The following is a 14,215-nucleotide window of genomic DNA, read 5'->3' as shown; positions in this document are numbered from 1 at the left end:
GTAAATACCACTAGCAAAATAATAGTATCCGGAATTTCCACAAGGTGGAGCTAATAAAGCTCAACCTCTCATGTTTGAGCTGTAGCCATCAAAGTCTTTAACGAAGATATTACTAATAGTATTAATAATAAATGACCTTGGTCAAGCTGTAAACTCAAAGTATTGCCCTGGTCCACATTCTTTTTTTCATTGACCGTCTTTGTAAAAGTAACACCACAGCATTTCGCAATCACGCATTTTTTTCCAATCATGCAAAGTACAGTAATTTTTGAGAATCGATTCACCATGCCTTACACATGCTCATAAAAGAGATTGATTTAGGAACATAAACATATTACCGTATGCAAACTGTACTGTATACAGTATGTATATGTATATTTAATGTCTTAACTGTGCCCGTTTAAGTATTGAATATTTATATGGAATTTTACCACTGAAGGGAAATCTTAGTGCCTGAGCATAAAAAGAATAGGAGCATACTGCAACGCGTGTGAAGGCCATAAACGATATTAATTTTGGAACATAAACATACAGTATATGGCTGGTCTCGGTACTTTAAAGAAAACATACACGAAACATGGTTTCATTATGACCAGAATCGGTCTTGAGATATTTTTAACTTGATTTACAGTATTTGAGAGGTATGTCCTGACACCGATACTACGTAAGTACTGCTCACGTACTGTATATGTTTCTAGGTTTATATTATGCATTTCATATGGTCAAATTACTTTTGAGCAACTGATAAGAAGCGCGAAACGGTATGCCCAGGGCGTTTTAGTTTCGTTTTGTGCGGGGACTGCTTTAACTATATCGCCGTGGATTGATTAGAGATATCAAGTACATACAAGTCATTTTTTAAATGTTGTAGTTTGTCTTGTAAAAATGTTACGAGAACATCATCTGTCAACAATTACACAGGTTCTGTTTCCATATTGCGGATTTTGGTTACGTAATATTATTTTCTAATTTAACGTTGTGAATATATGATTTGGGCAAACAGAGCCGCAAAGAAGTACATTATGGGTTGTTGGTTTTTTTTGCAGTTTTATCTAGAACAAGCAATGCTTAAACCTTTGTCTGATTCTTGTGAAACTATCCACACGACAGTTACCCACAGTAGGAGTTGACTTCAGTGATGTCACTGATGGGATGTTTCTAAAAATCCATCCTCTGTAAAACGTCTTCTCTAGTTGTCCTGCATATGTATTCGCTAATGAAGCTGTGTGTTCTGAGCCTGGATCTCTACATTTCTGTATGAACCAGCTTAGAGGGCTAAAGACAGCTTGTGTTTAAATTGAGTGTAAGGTAATTTATGCTTCTAAAGTCATGGTCAGCATTTATTATTGTACTGTGCTGTAAACTTGTTCTGTGCCTAGTCACATTATTTTATAGCGTTTTTATAGTGTTATCAAATCTGGTGGCGCTGTGTGTTAGTTTCCTGACTCCCGTGTCACATGGTCTGTGATTGAATCCCATGGAATTACTGTACAGTATCACTTTATTTTTTAACAAACATTTCTTTGAAAAAATGAAACGTTTCCCTTGGACAGAGATTAAATAAAACCTCACTCGCACCAAACAAATTTATATTTCTAAATATCACAACATGATCGAATTTAAGTCTTTTTAATAACAATGAATAGTCACCTATGCGTTACAAAATAAACATTTATATTGATTTGAATCGCGTTTTGATTTAAATCGTAAATGCGTGTTTAAATATATGTGTTTAAAGGCGATATACTGTATAAAAGCGCTGATTCTTATGGAGTGTGTTCCGCTGGGGATTCAAAAACTTTATTTTTTTTAATCGCGTATCTAAGGAAAATTGCAGTATAACTTTAATTTATACTGCAATTTATATTTATAATTTTAATTTATAATTTGGGTGTCTCCCCTTGCCAGAAAGCTCTAAATTGCATTTTGAGTGCGGTTTTTGACTTTTTCTAAATTGCAACCCATAAATAAAGCTGATGAAGCTTAGACTAACTGTATTCTAAACTGTATTACAACGTAAATTGCAAAAATGCACTTGGAATCTGTCCAAGCCCTCCTACGAAAATTATTTAAACTGCGACACTAATCATTCATCTCTAAATAAACTTTATTTTATATAGCGTTTTAGGCGAATAGGTAATTAGATTGCTCATAAACCTAATCGCTTTTTCTACATAAACACAACGTGATTGCTCTCTGAAAATGCTTTTCCTTTATATTTAGGCTCAGATTTCAACTATAGATCGCATTATTATAAACTTTCTTGGAAAAATGTATTTTATGTAAACCATGCTTGCTATTAATTCATTTAGGGCTAAAATACGTTCATTGTCTTCCAATCGAGTCGAGTTGACATTAGAAGCTTGCCACTCCCGGACTGTTACACCAACGCATTAGCATGTTAAAGCGACTTAATTGAGGTGCCCAGCTACCGGTTAACACTGTACTTCCTACTTTAAAAATACTTGTGGAACCGGTTTAATTCGTCACAGCCAGCACTCCTGCAGAGAGGGGGTTGTACTCGTAAAGTAGAAGCAGGCGAGATTTCCAGCGAAAGACACCTCCCCCCCTCAAAAACCCAGTAAGCAGCAAGGCTTTATGTTGAAAATTGAGGTGGATTTTGTTTATGATAAAGAGGAGAAACTGGGATGGGAGGAGGATTTGGTTTTGCATAAGGGGCGGGATTATGATAAGGAGGAATTTGCGAGAGTATAATGGTTTGATATATTTGATTTTGTATTGTGGTCGTTATCTATGTTTTTGGTTGGTATTATGTTTATATGGTTGTTTTTGTTGGTTGGTTGTTATTATGGTTATTAATAATACGATCTATAGTTGAAATCTGAGCCTAAATAAAAAGAAAAAGCAAGTGATTAGGTTTATGAGCAATCTAATAACTTATTCGTTTAAAACGCTATATAAAATAAAGTTTACTATTAATTTGCTGGACAGAGCGGTGAACATTATTATGCATAAGACAAAGATAACGATCCTGATCAGTTTAGAAATCTGTGTACGCTGTAAGGTTTTTACTTCTTAAACTTTTAAAATACACATTTCGAATAGAAATAAATCCTCTTTCTGGTACAGTCGCATGAAGAGACAGGCGAAACGGCCCTACACTGCTCTGTCGCAGTACACGAATATAATCATATCGTTATTAAATTCTTTAGATACGCGATTCCATATTATATTAGCAGAAAAGCTTAAACTACCACTTTTTCACACGCTATTTCACATGTTAGTTAAATTTAATTTATTTATATATTATATATTTATATCTCTGACCAAGGGAAACGTCTAATTTTTTCAAAGAAATGTTTGTTCACAACGGCGACTGTCAGAAGATAGGACACAGCGGCTCAGGCACCCGCTGAATGGAAAAGGGGCACTTTAATGTTCTGTATGGCTAATACTAAAGCCAATACTAATATTCAATACTTTAATATCCTTTTCTGTATGTTTAACAATAGTGGGTACTGGCCTAATTCGTCCCTGCTCCCGTTGTTAGGTGTTAATGTGTTGTTAAGTGTGAATTTGTAGCTGTTTCCCTGGGGTCTGGCTTTTTTTCTGGAAAACCATAACTGGTCTTGTCCAGATTGACTGTCGGCGCCCAGGTCTGACAGTGCTGCTCCAGCAGTGCCAGGTTCTGGCGCAGCCTCTGTTCTGTGGGCGACAGCGGGACCAGGTCGTCTGCACAGAGCAGGAACTCGATTTCCATAATTAATGCAGATCAGTAAATCAAGGGACAAAACAATTATTGCGCCCGGGTCCTCAATGGGCTTTGACGTGCTAATGCGTTGGTTTAACAGTCCGGGTGTGGCAAGCCTCTAATGTCTCCCGACTTTGAAAACCAAGTAATAACTTAAATATATGTGCAAACGTTTCATATGTTGCTGTTGTGGATGCCTGTGGAGTGTATCTTATTTGCCGCGCGCCCTCCCCCCCTCTTTCCCTCAATTCAATTCAATTCAAGGTGTTTTATTAGCATGGCAGATGGGTTCAATCAGTGTTGGGTATTTACTTTCCTTTGAGATTCCACTTTTAAAGGTGATATATAAATTTTTGACTAAAATAAATTGATATCTTTGTCTTCTAAGCTCTCTGTGTACAGTGGAGCCTCCTGTCCAGCCAGCACATGTCCACAGACATTCACAACAGCGACATATCATAAAACGTTTGCACATATAGTGTGCAAAAATGCACTTTATTTACTAAAAATAAGACAGAGATACTGTATCAATTTATGTTGCATTAGCCTGATTATGATTAAAAAAACACATATAATTAAACACGCGTTTGCGATTTAAGTCAAAACACGATTTAAATCAATATAAATGTTTATATTGTATCGCATACTGTCCAGCCTCCATTTCTCTATAAAAATTTACTCTATTACACACACACACAATAGAAGCAGGAAGCAGAAGCAGGGACCGTTCGTGTTGCAGTACACGAATATAATCATAACGTTATTAAATTCTTTAGATACGCGATTCCATATTATATTAGCAGAAAAGCTTAAAACTACCACTTTTTCACACGCTATTTCACATGCTAGTTAAATACTTCGATGCTTGAAATGTTTAGGGAGAAATGGAATACCGGTGTGTATTTTTCCTTTAAAGTACCGATTCCTGGAATCTGACTGGCTGACACCCTTCTGAAGTGGTTCCATAAAATCTGGTATACGGAAAAGAAAGCATTGATAAAAAAAAGCCTGGATTCTCATGTATCTCATACAAGTATCTTTTAATACAGTCTTTGCTGTGCTCTTGAGGATCCTTGTGATGTTTTGAGCTCTAGTTGAATGATAAGTGTCGCATTTTAAATCATTTTCGTAGTTAGAAATTATGAAACGCCCTGTTAAAAGCAAGGGAGTTTTTATGCCCGTTGAAGTAAAACAAAATGCCTGACAAAGTATGGCTTGGACAGATTCCAAGTGCTTGTACAAATGTGCTAAAGAAATTATACTTTGAGTATACAGCTTGTCCAAAGTCATCCATTATTAATACTATTAGTAATATCTTCGGTAAAGGCTTTGATGCATAAATATTTCTGATAAAGGTAGGTTGTGTACTTTTGTCCAGCTGAGCAATCTTGCTTTCATAAAATATATACGCGATTCAATATTATATTCCCTTTTAATCAAATTCTAAAAGTATGCTTGTTGACTCCGGTATCTCTTTAGTTAAAGACTTCGATGCTTAAAATGTTTAGGGAGAAATGGAATACTGGTGTGTATTTTTTCTTTAAAGTACCAAGACCAGCCATATACTGTATGTTTATGTTCCAAAATTAATATCGTTTATGGCCTTCACACGCGTTACAGTATGCTCCTATTCTTTTTATGCTCAGCTATTAAGATTTCCCTTCAGTGGTAAAATTCAATATCTACAACGGGCACAGCAAAGACGTTTACTGTAAGTCTTTCTACGACAGACCAACGGACCACGAGTGCCCCTGTCGGTCAACCAATCACGTACTGCGGTGCCGCGCGTCATCTTGCGTCACAATGCGCGACTCCACCTGCGGTACGTGTCTGTAACGCGCACTTTGAATGGCTGCATCTGTATCACTTGTACAAAAAGATCAATAACATCTTGTTGTAACCGTGGAGCGCACAATGTCATGGTAATGCATGCCTGTACATCTAAAAAGGAAAGATCTGCCCTGACATTGTATGTGTAAAAATAGGCAGTCCTGACGTATGCCATATTTTATAAGGGGGGAATGAAGTAAGAGACAAGATGTTAAAAGGGTTAATAACTTAAGTCAGTTCTGCCTGAAAATTAGACTTCTAAGCAACAGGGGTTTATGGCAGGAAAGGGGGTTAACTGATAAGGATTCCAGATGCGAGCAAGGAACCCCCTGGGGGCATAATCTTAAACTGACCATTTGGCCAGGGCCTCTTAACTGGCCAAATACCATGACCCCCCCCCCCCCCCTTACCATAATATCGAATGACGTCTGAAGCAGCAAGCAAGGACTATATAACCTAAAAGTTTGTACCGGCACATTGAACAATACTTCGGTTTTGTTGTTTCTTGCAGGAAACAAGACTTCGGCTTTATTGTTCCTTGCATGCAATAAACTCATCTGTTTTACTTCACTCGGGAACAAGAACCTTATTTTTTCTGTTACAACAGGGGTAACACTTTAAGGTGCCTTACAGTTGTAGGAAGTGATAAGAGACGATTCGTGGCGTGTGCTTGATCCCATATACTGTACACCCCGGGTTGCACTGCTAGGATGTAGTACAATACCGCTTCGGCACGTAACAGCATCATATGCAAGTGCGGAACGTGAGGGTTTCATCTTGCAGACTCTACTTCTCTCCTGTAGAAGTAAAGCAGGGCTTGCTGGGTGAGCTTTCGTTCCGGTAAATTAGGTCACGTGTCATGTTCAATTACTTCTTCTACAGTACATGACATATCGTTTTTTTTCTATCAATAAGTATAGAAATAAAACAAAAGAAAAAACGGTGTCGCCAAAGAATGCACAGCTCTGTCGTCTTGGGGAGGTGTCAAGGGCATTGAGCTCCTTGGACATGAAAAGTGCCAGATAAATGCCATTTCTCATCATTTCTCTTGGCGTCAGTTCTGCTATTAAATGGGACGGAGGCAAGGGGCTCAGAGAGCAGGATAAGTGCACACCGAACGCAGATGTGTCCAAGTGTCTGTAAAAGTGTGGTGCTTCGCTGGCGCTGTTCCCTAGTGGCTTAAAGTGCCTGCCTGGTAAGCAGGTGTTCCTGGGTCTGAATACCAGCGGTGCCTCTCTCCGTGTCTTGTTGTGCCGAATGTATCATTTCAGACAAACATGTACAGCTTGGTTCAGTTTAATGCAAGAATTCATTTCCTTTCTGGAAGAACTTGTTTTTGAAGAAATCCATACAGCTTGTGAAAGATGAAATCCATTTCTTGGTTGTCAGTGGAAAAATATTGCCGGCTGCAAGAAGCGCAAGTGATTGTTTTCCTTGACCATAAACCTGCAAATGTAGGGAGTGTAAAAGGCCCTCAGTTTCTGTGGCGCAATCGGTTAGCGCGTTTGGCTGTTAACCGAAAGGTCGGTGGTTCAAGCCCACCCGGGGACGCATGTCTCAGTGTTTCCAATGTAAACATCATCACCGCTAAAGAAGATGGTGCAGCAGGCTCCACAGCTGAAACGTTGTGCTTCTTTTCTTCTCTTCTCAGCATGGAGTAAACCTTTGCTTGATCCTTTGCAGTCTACGCATGCTGACGCAGCTACCTTTCTCTTAACGCGCCTCAATCATTATTCACCAAAACGATCAGCAGAATATGTCGCCTTTGTGGTGATGTCACTCCTCTGCTTCACAAATGTCCTTAGTGACGGGCCATTTCTTTCGGCCATTTTTCCGGAGCGGTTATTGATTGCTCCATCATTTCCCTCATGCTTTCCATCACTAGATTGAAAAAAAAACAGAAACAGGCTGACAGGACGACAATCAAATTGCAAAAACTCATCAAAGCACTCGATAGAGTATTTGAATCCACAAGTAGCTACGAGCAACTTTGTCCTGGCTTGCATGAAAGCCGGAAAATGTCAAAAAGAAAAAGATGGTGGCTTTTTCATATTCGTTCTTTTATTTTTAGTTCGTTGGCTCTTCTGTCCATCGTCCTCCTGCCTGGCTCTTGACCTGTGACTGTCTGAACGCACACAGTAGACTTTCAGGCGGGGAATTAGTCCTGAGCCTCTGTGAAAGACCCACCCACCCCCATAAATAACTGCTCTAGAAACACATGAATGCAAAACTAAATCACAGCTTAAAGAGGAGCTCCAACTCAGTGCCATACTAATGTAAACGAAGTAATACTAAGACATGTTCTTATGGATTTGTCTTACCTTGAGATATGTAATTGGATTTCAGGATTAACTTCCACATTCAATGTACTGGTGATTGTTTGCCTGGTCAGTACCTGGGTAGGAGACCTCCAGCGAACAATTAAGCTTGCTGCTGGAAGTGGTGTTAAGAGACTCTTAGGATCTTCCAGAGGTGTCTGTCCAATAGCACTAGTTGCCTTAGAGCTGGCTCAAACATTGCTCAAGAGTATACCTTTCACAGATGCGCAAAGATGAATGATGGGGGTGCACGCTTCAAGGAGCCTTCCAACTGTAGGGACTGATTAGAGACGATCCGTAGCGTGTGTTCGTTTCCATATACGCCCCGTGTCTCAACGGTAGGACGGAGTCAAATACTGCCTCGACACGTAACAGCATTATATTAAACCGCAGGACTTGAGGGCTGTTTTGTTTGAATGTTCAAGGCATTCGTAAGAGCGTAGGTCAAGGGCCATTCGTGCATCTCCTGTAACTCGAGTAAAAATGCTATTCAAAGTGCAGTGACTGAAATCATCGTCCACATTTCTCCGTTGTTGATTTCTTTCTGTCTAAGAAAGTTCTATTTTCATGTCCGAACGGGGAGACTTTATCATTCCAACTTGAAGCCACCCTTGAGTACTCTGAGGTGTGTGTGTCTGCTTGCACGTATGGCGTAAAAGGTTTCTTAAACGGAGAGCGAACTTGAAAAAAGTTGCCGCCGCCTCGCACTCCCTGTTCGATTGTAGCAAGAAGGCAGCGGGCACAGCACTTGCTGTAGTCGTGGCCGAGTGGTTAAGGTGACGGACTTGAAATCCGTTGGGGTCTCCCCGCGCAGGTTCAAATCCTGCCGACTACGGCGTTCTTTGCAGTTGGTCGTGTGCGTGTGTGAAAAAGGACCAGCGCTGTTTTGTTTTCGCTGGGGCCTTTAACACTCTAAATAGCCTGGACCCGCTGCCTTGGAAATCGATTCTTCAGCAACCACGAGTGACGCTTTGCGGCTGGACGCAGATAACGATGCTTTTTCTGCAACCAGCTTTCCAGCAGCTCCGTACTGAACCCGTTCTCCATTGCAACATAGCGGAGGCTCGTCACGTCTATAGCAAGGCTGTATAGGACCGCATACGCCACAGTGACTTTTACACAGACCACATGAAAGGCAAGCAAAATACAGTTTTAAAATTCCAAACACTCACAAGGTCAGAGGAACAGCGATGACCTGAACAGATCTGTTACAGAAGTCTAGGTTGACCTTTTTAGAGCTGTAATTGTATTTTTGTTTAATAGAAGATCAAATCCACTCCCATGTACCAGCACCTTACAGTTTATTGATGTTAATTGTGTTTAAGTAATAAGATTGCTAACGCTGTTGGACTTTAGCTGGTGTTTTTTAGAACAAATTGCTTACTCTTCTGTAAGGAATATGCAGTACGTGCCTTTGTCAGTCATTGCTCACCATACCTGTTACTTTCTTATCTAACTCACTACCTCAAATGGTGAAGGTCCACAAACATAAATGAAAAAAAAAACCCTTGTTGTAGATGAGGTGCACAAAAAAGCAGCCCCTGATAGTGTATAACACATTTATACTATTGCAGAGACACATGTAACACATATATATATACTGTATATATATGAAACAGAAACAGGAATCGCTTACTCACCTGAAGAATCTCTGTAGGAATATCTAGCATTTATCAATGGAAATAAAAGCTGCTTTAATACAGTGCATGTTCAAACTCAAACCCTCAGCTGCTGTTCTTGTTTGTTTTGTGACAAATTGCAACTGAGCATCGCATGAGCAGTTACGTACCCTTATCTGTTAGGGAATTTCAAGGGATGAGTTAGGTCAGAATGGGTAGGCTGCAAAACAACAAGTAAAGAGTTATTGCAAGATGAAACGTTGTGGCGGTTTTCTTATCTTTTCAGCATGGACTAAACTTTTACGCGTTCCTTATATGCTATATATGTATATATTGGCACCAATGTCGTTCTTAAAAACTAACATGAAATTGTCAGGGACATTCAGCTATATACAAAGAAGAGACAGACAAAGTTATAATTCTATATTAACGTGGCCTACATATTGACGCAATGATCAAACTAACTGACATGTTCTGATTCAGATCCCCTGCAGTTCATGCTAATTAGAACAATAGCAATGCTGAGTCCTCCCCACCCTACTGAGCACAAACTCAGCTGCTCTCCAGTTCTGTTCTGCATGTTTTTTCATTGCAATTGAGCTCAGAGCTGGAGATGATCTCCATACAGTACTGTGTTAACTAGCCCGCACTTGCGTGCTAATTTACTGGTTGTGGCAAATGTTTTTCTCTAGTTCATTTACATGAAGGCAACCTGTTATCGAGGAACCTGAGAGGTTTAAAACCCTCACGAGCCAGGCAGGACTCGAACCTACAATCTTCTGATCCGAAGTCAGACGCGTTGTCCATTACGCCACTGGCCCACATGACATGCACTTGTACTCCACCACAGAGAGCTCTACACTGCTACTAGTAGTACACTTCCCCATCTAAATTTTCAAAGCAAGAAACTTGTGTTTCCTACTATTTTTATCAGGTTTAAAATATCATCTCCTTAAAACAGAAAAAGTGTTGATGTGTCGTGCTGAAATTCTGACTGATTTTGAATTCAAAGAAAAAACGTTTTCTTCCAAAACACCGTGAAATTGTCACATCTTGCAGACAATAGGTGTATTCCATGTTGAAAAGAGAAGAAAGAAAACCATGGAGCCTTTTTCAGGTGTGAGGCTTCTTCAGGTGTGAGAAGACCTCACGGCGAAACATTGTGTTTCCTTTCTTCTCTTTTCAGCATGCAATAAACCTATTACTTGTTCCTTTGCAGCTGTAGCGGCAATGCTTGTTAATAAGACAGAATTAAGTGTTGCGGTGCTTTCCCAAATGAGGCCCCATCTCTTTGTTCATCTCTGTGGTGCAGCCACAGAGAAGCTATTCATGCAGGCTGATTTAAAGATGTTTTCTTTTGATAAGGGACAGCTCCCAAAGGGGGATGCACTTAGCTAAGCCTGGCTATCATGATCAATGGTCATCCATTGGCGCCTATCTGTCTAGGGAGTGCCAGATGGACATCTGGACTGCATTCCTAGGTGTCAGGAGTAAGTGACTCATATCTCACCTTGATCAACCAATCAGGGACTGGTAGGGCCGAGTAACCCATGTGGGACTCTGATGCCCATGGAACTTTCAGCCAATGAATGAGCTGAAGTTCCTCCAGGTAAAAATAGGCAACACAGAGGGCCTGTGAGAATTCTGTGGACTATTCTAAAGGGAATTCAAAGGAGAATTTCAGGGCAGGACAGCCCAGGAGCAGAAGGCTCCCAAGGGCAGGACATTCTCGCAGCGCGCCTCCTGACCATCCTGAGACTCAGCCCAGACAACCACGGAACGGCCAGTGTGTCCGAGTGCCAGAACTTTGCTTTGTTCTAAGAGTCTAGAGCGGAGGTTGCCAGAGAATAACCAGAGGATCCACCCGAGGTTAGCATCAGCAGCAAGCCTCGTGAACAGGTCGGAACTGTGGACAGCTGAATCACTATTCAGAACTAGCGCTTCATTAGGAACGAACCGGTCCTCTTCCTGACTTGCTGGGACCCACAGTCATCTTTTCTCTTGTGCACAAACTTTGCTAGTTAAAGCCAACACTAACTAGCCGGTCAGTGAGCGTCAGCAGCGCACTGTCGCAAGCCGCACAGCACAGCCTGGCACGGAGCCAGAGAGCCCGCAGGAGATCTGAATCCCCAGAGATTGGATGAGTATTCAACTTCAATGCATTACAACTCGAGAATTCAATTGTTATCCCAACCAGTTGATATCAATTTAATTCCTAAGAGTTATGTACTTGTTTTGAGTATCCAATGTAGAAGTTATAACCAAGTTCATTTACGAAACGGTCTAAATGAATGATGTACTGAACGTATGTCCTCTTGATATATGTAACTCTTCGTAACTGATTGAATATATACCTTTTGTATTCTGATAACCCTCTCGATAAGATCTGTTAGGTTTATATGCATATTCTATGTATTAATAAATGTATCCTCGTGTATTAGTACCTGTGTGTGTGCGTTGTTTGAGTTATATCGCATGGTTGGATTCTAAAGCCATTAAAAGAATCATTTTGTGATTTACGGCTACAATTAATAATTGTCCCCGTAAATGCCCAAACCCTACAGAACTGGTGCCTTCAGAGAGCACACTACACAGCCGAGGCATGCTAACGTAGCTACCCAGCTGAACATCTTGCAGACTCTACTTCTCTCCTGTAGAAGTAAAGCAGGGCTTGCTGGGTGAGCTTTTGCTCCGGTAAATTAGGTCACGTGTCATGTTCAATCACTTCTTCTAAACACAACATTTGCTGGTGCTAGCTTTCCCCATGAAAAGAGACATTTCCCTTACAGTACATGACATATCGTTTTTTTTCCATCAATAAGTATAGAAATAAAACAAAGGAAAAAACGGTGTCGCCAAAGAATGCACAGCTCTGTCGCCTTGGGGAGGTGTCAAGGGCACTGAGCTCCTTGGACATGAAAAGTGCCAGATAAATGCCATTTCTCATCATTTCTCTTGGCGTCAGTTCTGCTATTAAATGGGACGGAGGCAAGGGGCTCAGAGAGCAGGTTAAGTGCACACCGAACGCAGATGTGTCCAAGTGTCTGTAAAAGCGCGGTGCTCCGCTGGCGCTGTTCCCTAGTGGCTTAAAGTGCCTGTCTGGTAAGCAGGCGATCCTGGGTCCGGATACCAGCGGTGCCTCTCTCTGTGTCTTGTTGTGCCGAATGTATCATTTCAGACAAACATGCACAGCTTGGTTCAGTTTAATGCAAGAATTCATTTCCTTTCTGGAAGAACTTGTTTTTGAAGAAATCCATACAGCTTGTGAAAGATGAAATCCATTTCTTGGTTGTCAGTGGAAAAATATTGCCGGCTGCAAGAAGCGCAAGTGATTGTTTTCCTTGACCATAAACCTGCAAATGTAGAAAGTGCCAAAGGCCATCAGTCTCTGTGGTGCAATCGGTTAGCGTGTTTGGCTGTTAACTGAAAGGTTGGTAGTTCAAGCCCACCCGGGGACGCATGTCTCAGTGTTTCCAATGTAAACATCATCACCGCTAAAGAAGATGGTGCAGCAGGCTCCACAGCTGAAACGTTGTGCTTCTTTTCTTCTCTTCTCAGCATGGAGTAAACCTTTGCTTGATCCTTTGCAGTCTACGCATGCTGACGCAGCTACCTTTCTCTTAACGCGCCTCAATCATTATTCACCAAAACGATCAGCAGAATATGTCGCCTTTGTGGTGATGTCACTCCTCTGCTTCACAAATGTCCTTAGTGACGGGCCATTTCTTTCGGCCATTTTTCCGGAGCGGTTATTGATTGCTCCATCATTTCCCTCATGCTTTCCATCACTAGATTGAAAAAAAAACAGAAACAGGCTGACAGGACGACAATCAAATTGCAAAAACTCATCAAAGCACTCGATAGAGTATTTGAATCCACAAGTAGCTACGAGCAACTTTGTCCTGGCTTGCATGAAAGCCGGAAAATGTCAAAAAGAAAAAGATGGTGGCTTTTTCATATTCGTTCTTTTATTTTTAGTTCGTTGGCTCTTCTGTCCATCGTCCTCCTGCCTGGCTCTTGACCTGTGACTGTCTGAACGCACACAGTAGACTTTCAGGCGGGGAATTAGTCCTGAGCCTCTGTGAAAGACCCACCCACCCCCATAAATAACTGCTCTAGAAACACATGAATGCAAAACTAAATCACAGCTTAAAGAGGAGCTCCAACTCAGTGCCATACTAATGTAAACGAAGTAATACTAAGACATGTTCTTATGGATTTGTCTTACCTTGAGATATGTAATTGGATTTCAGGATTAACTTCCACATTCAATGTACTGGTGATTGTTTGCCTGGTCAGTACCTGGGTAGGAGACCTCCAGCGAACAATTAAGCTTGCTGCTGGAAGTGGTGTTAAGAGACTCTTAGGATCTTCCAGAGGTGTCTGTCCAATAGCACTAGTTGCCTTAGAGCTGGCTCAAACATTGCTCAAGAGTATACCTTTCACAGATGCGCAAAGATGAATGATGGGGGTGCACGCTTCAAGGAGCCTTCCAACTGTAGGGACTGATTAGAGACGATCCGTAGCGTGTGTTCGTTTCCATATACGCCCCGTGTCTCAACGGTAGGACGGAGTCAAATACTGCCTCGACACGTAACAGCATTATATTAAACCGCAGGACTTGAGGGCTGTTTTGTTTGAATGTTCAAGGCATTCGTAAGAGCGTAGGTCAAGGGCCATTCGTGCATCTCCTGTAACTCGAGTAAAAATGCTATTCAAAGTGCAGTGACTGAAAT

The 14,215-nt window shown here is 41.1% G+C and overlaps 3 non-coding genes across 3 annotated transcripts; 2 read left to right on the top strand and 1 right to left on the bottom strand.

The window, feature by feature from the left end:
* The first annotated feature begins 7,019 nt into the window (after positions 1–7,019).
* On the top strand, positions 7,020–7,093 carry trnan-guu (transfer RNA asparagine (anticodon GUU)). Its single transcript has one exon. It is a non-coding gene; the product is annotated as a tRNA-Asn (tRNA).
* Positions 7,094–8,613: 1,520 nt separating this feature from the next.
* On the top strand, positions 8,614–8,695 carry trnas-uga (transfer RNA serine (anticodon UGA)). Its single transcript has one exon. It is a non-coding gene; the product is annotated as a tRNA-Ser (tRNA).
* A 1,532-nt stretch (positions 8,696–10,227) lies between these two features.
* On the bottom strand, positions 10,228–10,300 carry trnar-ucg (transfer RNA arginine (anticodon UCG)). The gene has a single exon. It is a non-coding gene; the product is annotated as a tRNA-Arg (tRNA).
* Between the last annotated feature and the right edge of the window lie 3,915 nt (positions 10,301–14,215).

This window comes from Atractosteus spatula, chromosome 27 (assembly GCF_055471065.1).
Source record: "Atractosteus spatula isolate fAtrSpa1 chromosome 27, fAtrSpa1.hap1, whole genome shotgun sequence".
NCBI lineage: Eukaryota > Metazoa > Chordata > Actinopteri > Semionotiformes > Lepisosteidae > Atractosteus > Atractosteus spatula.
This window is presented reverse-complemented; position numbering and strand designations above follow the sequence as displayed.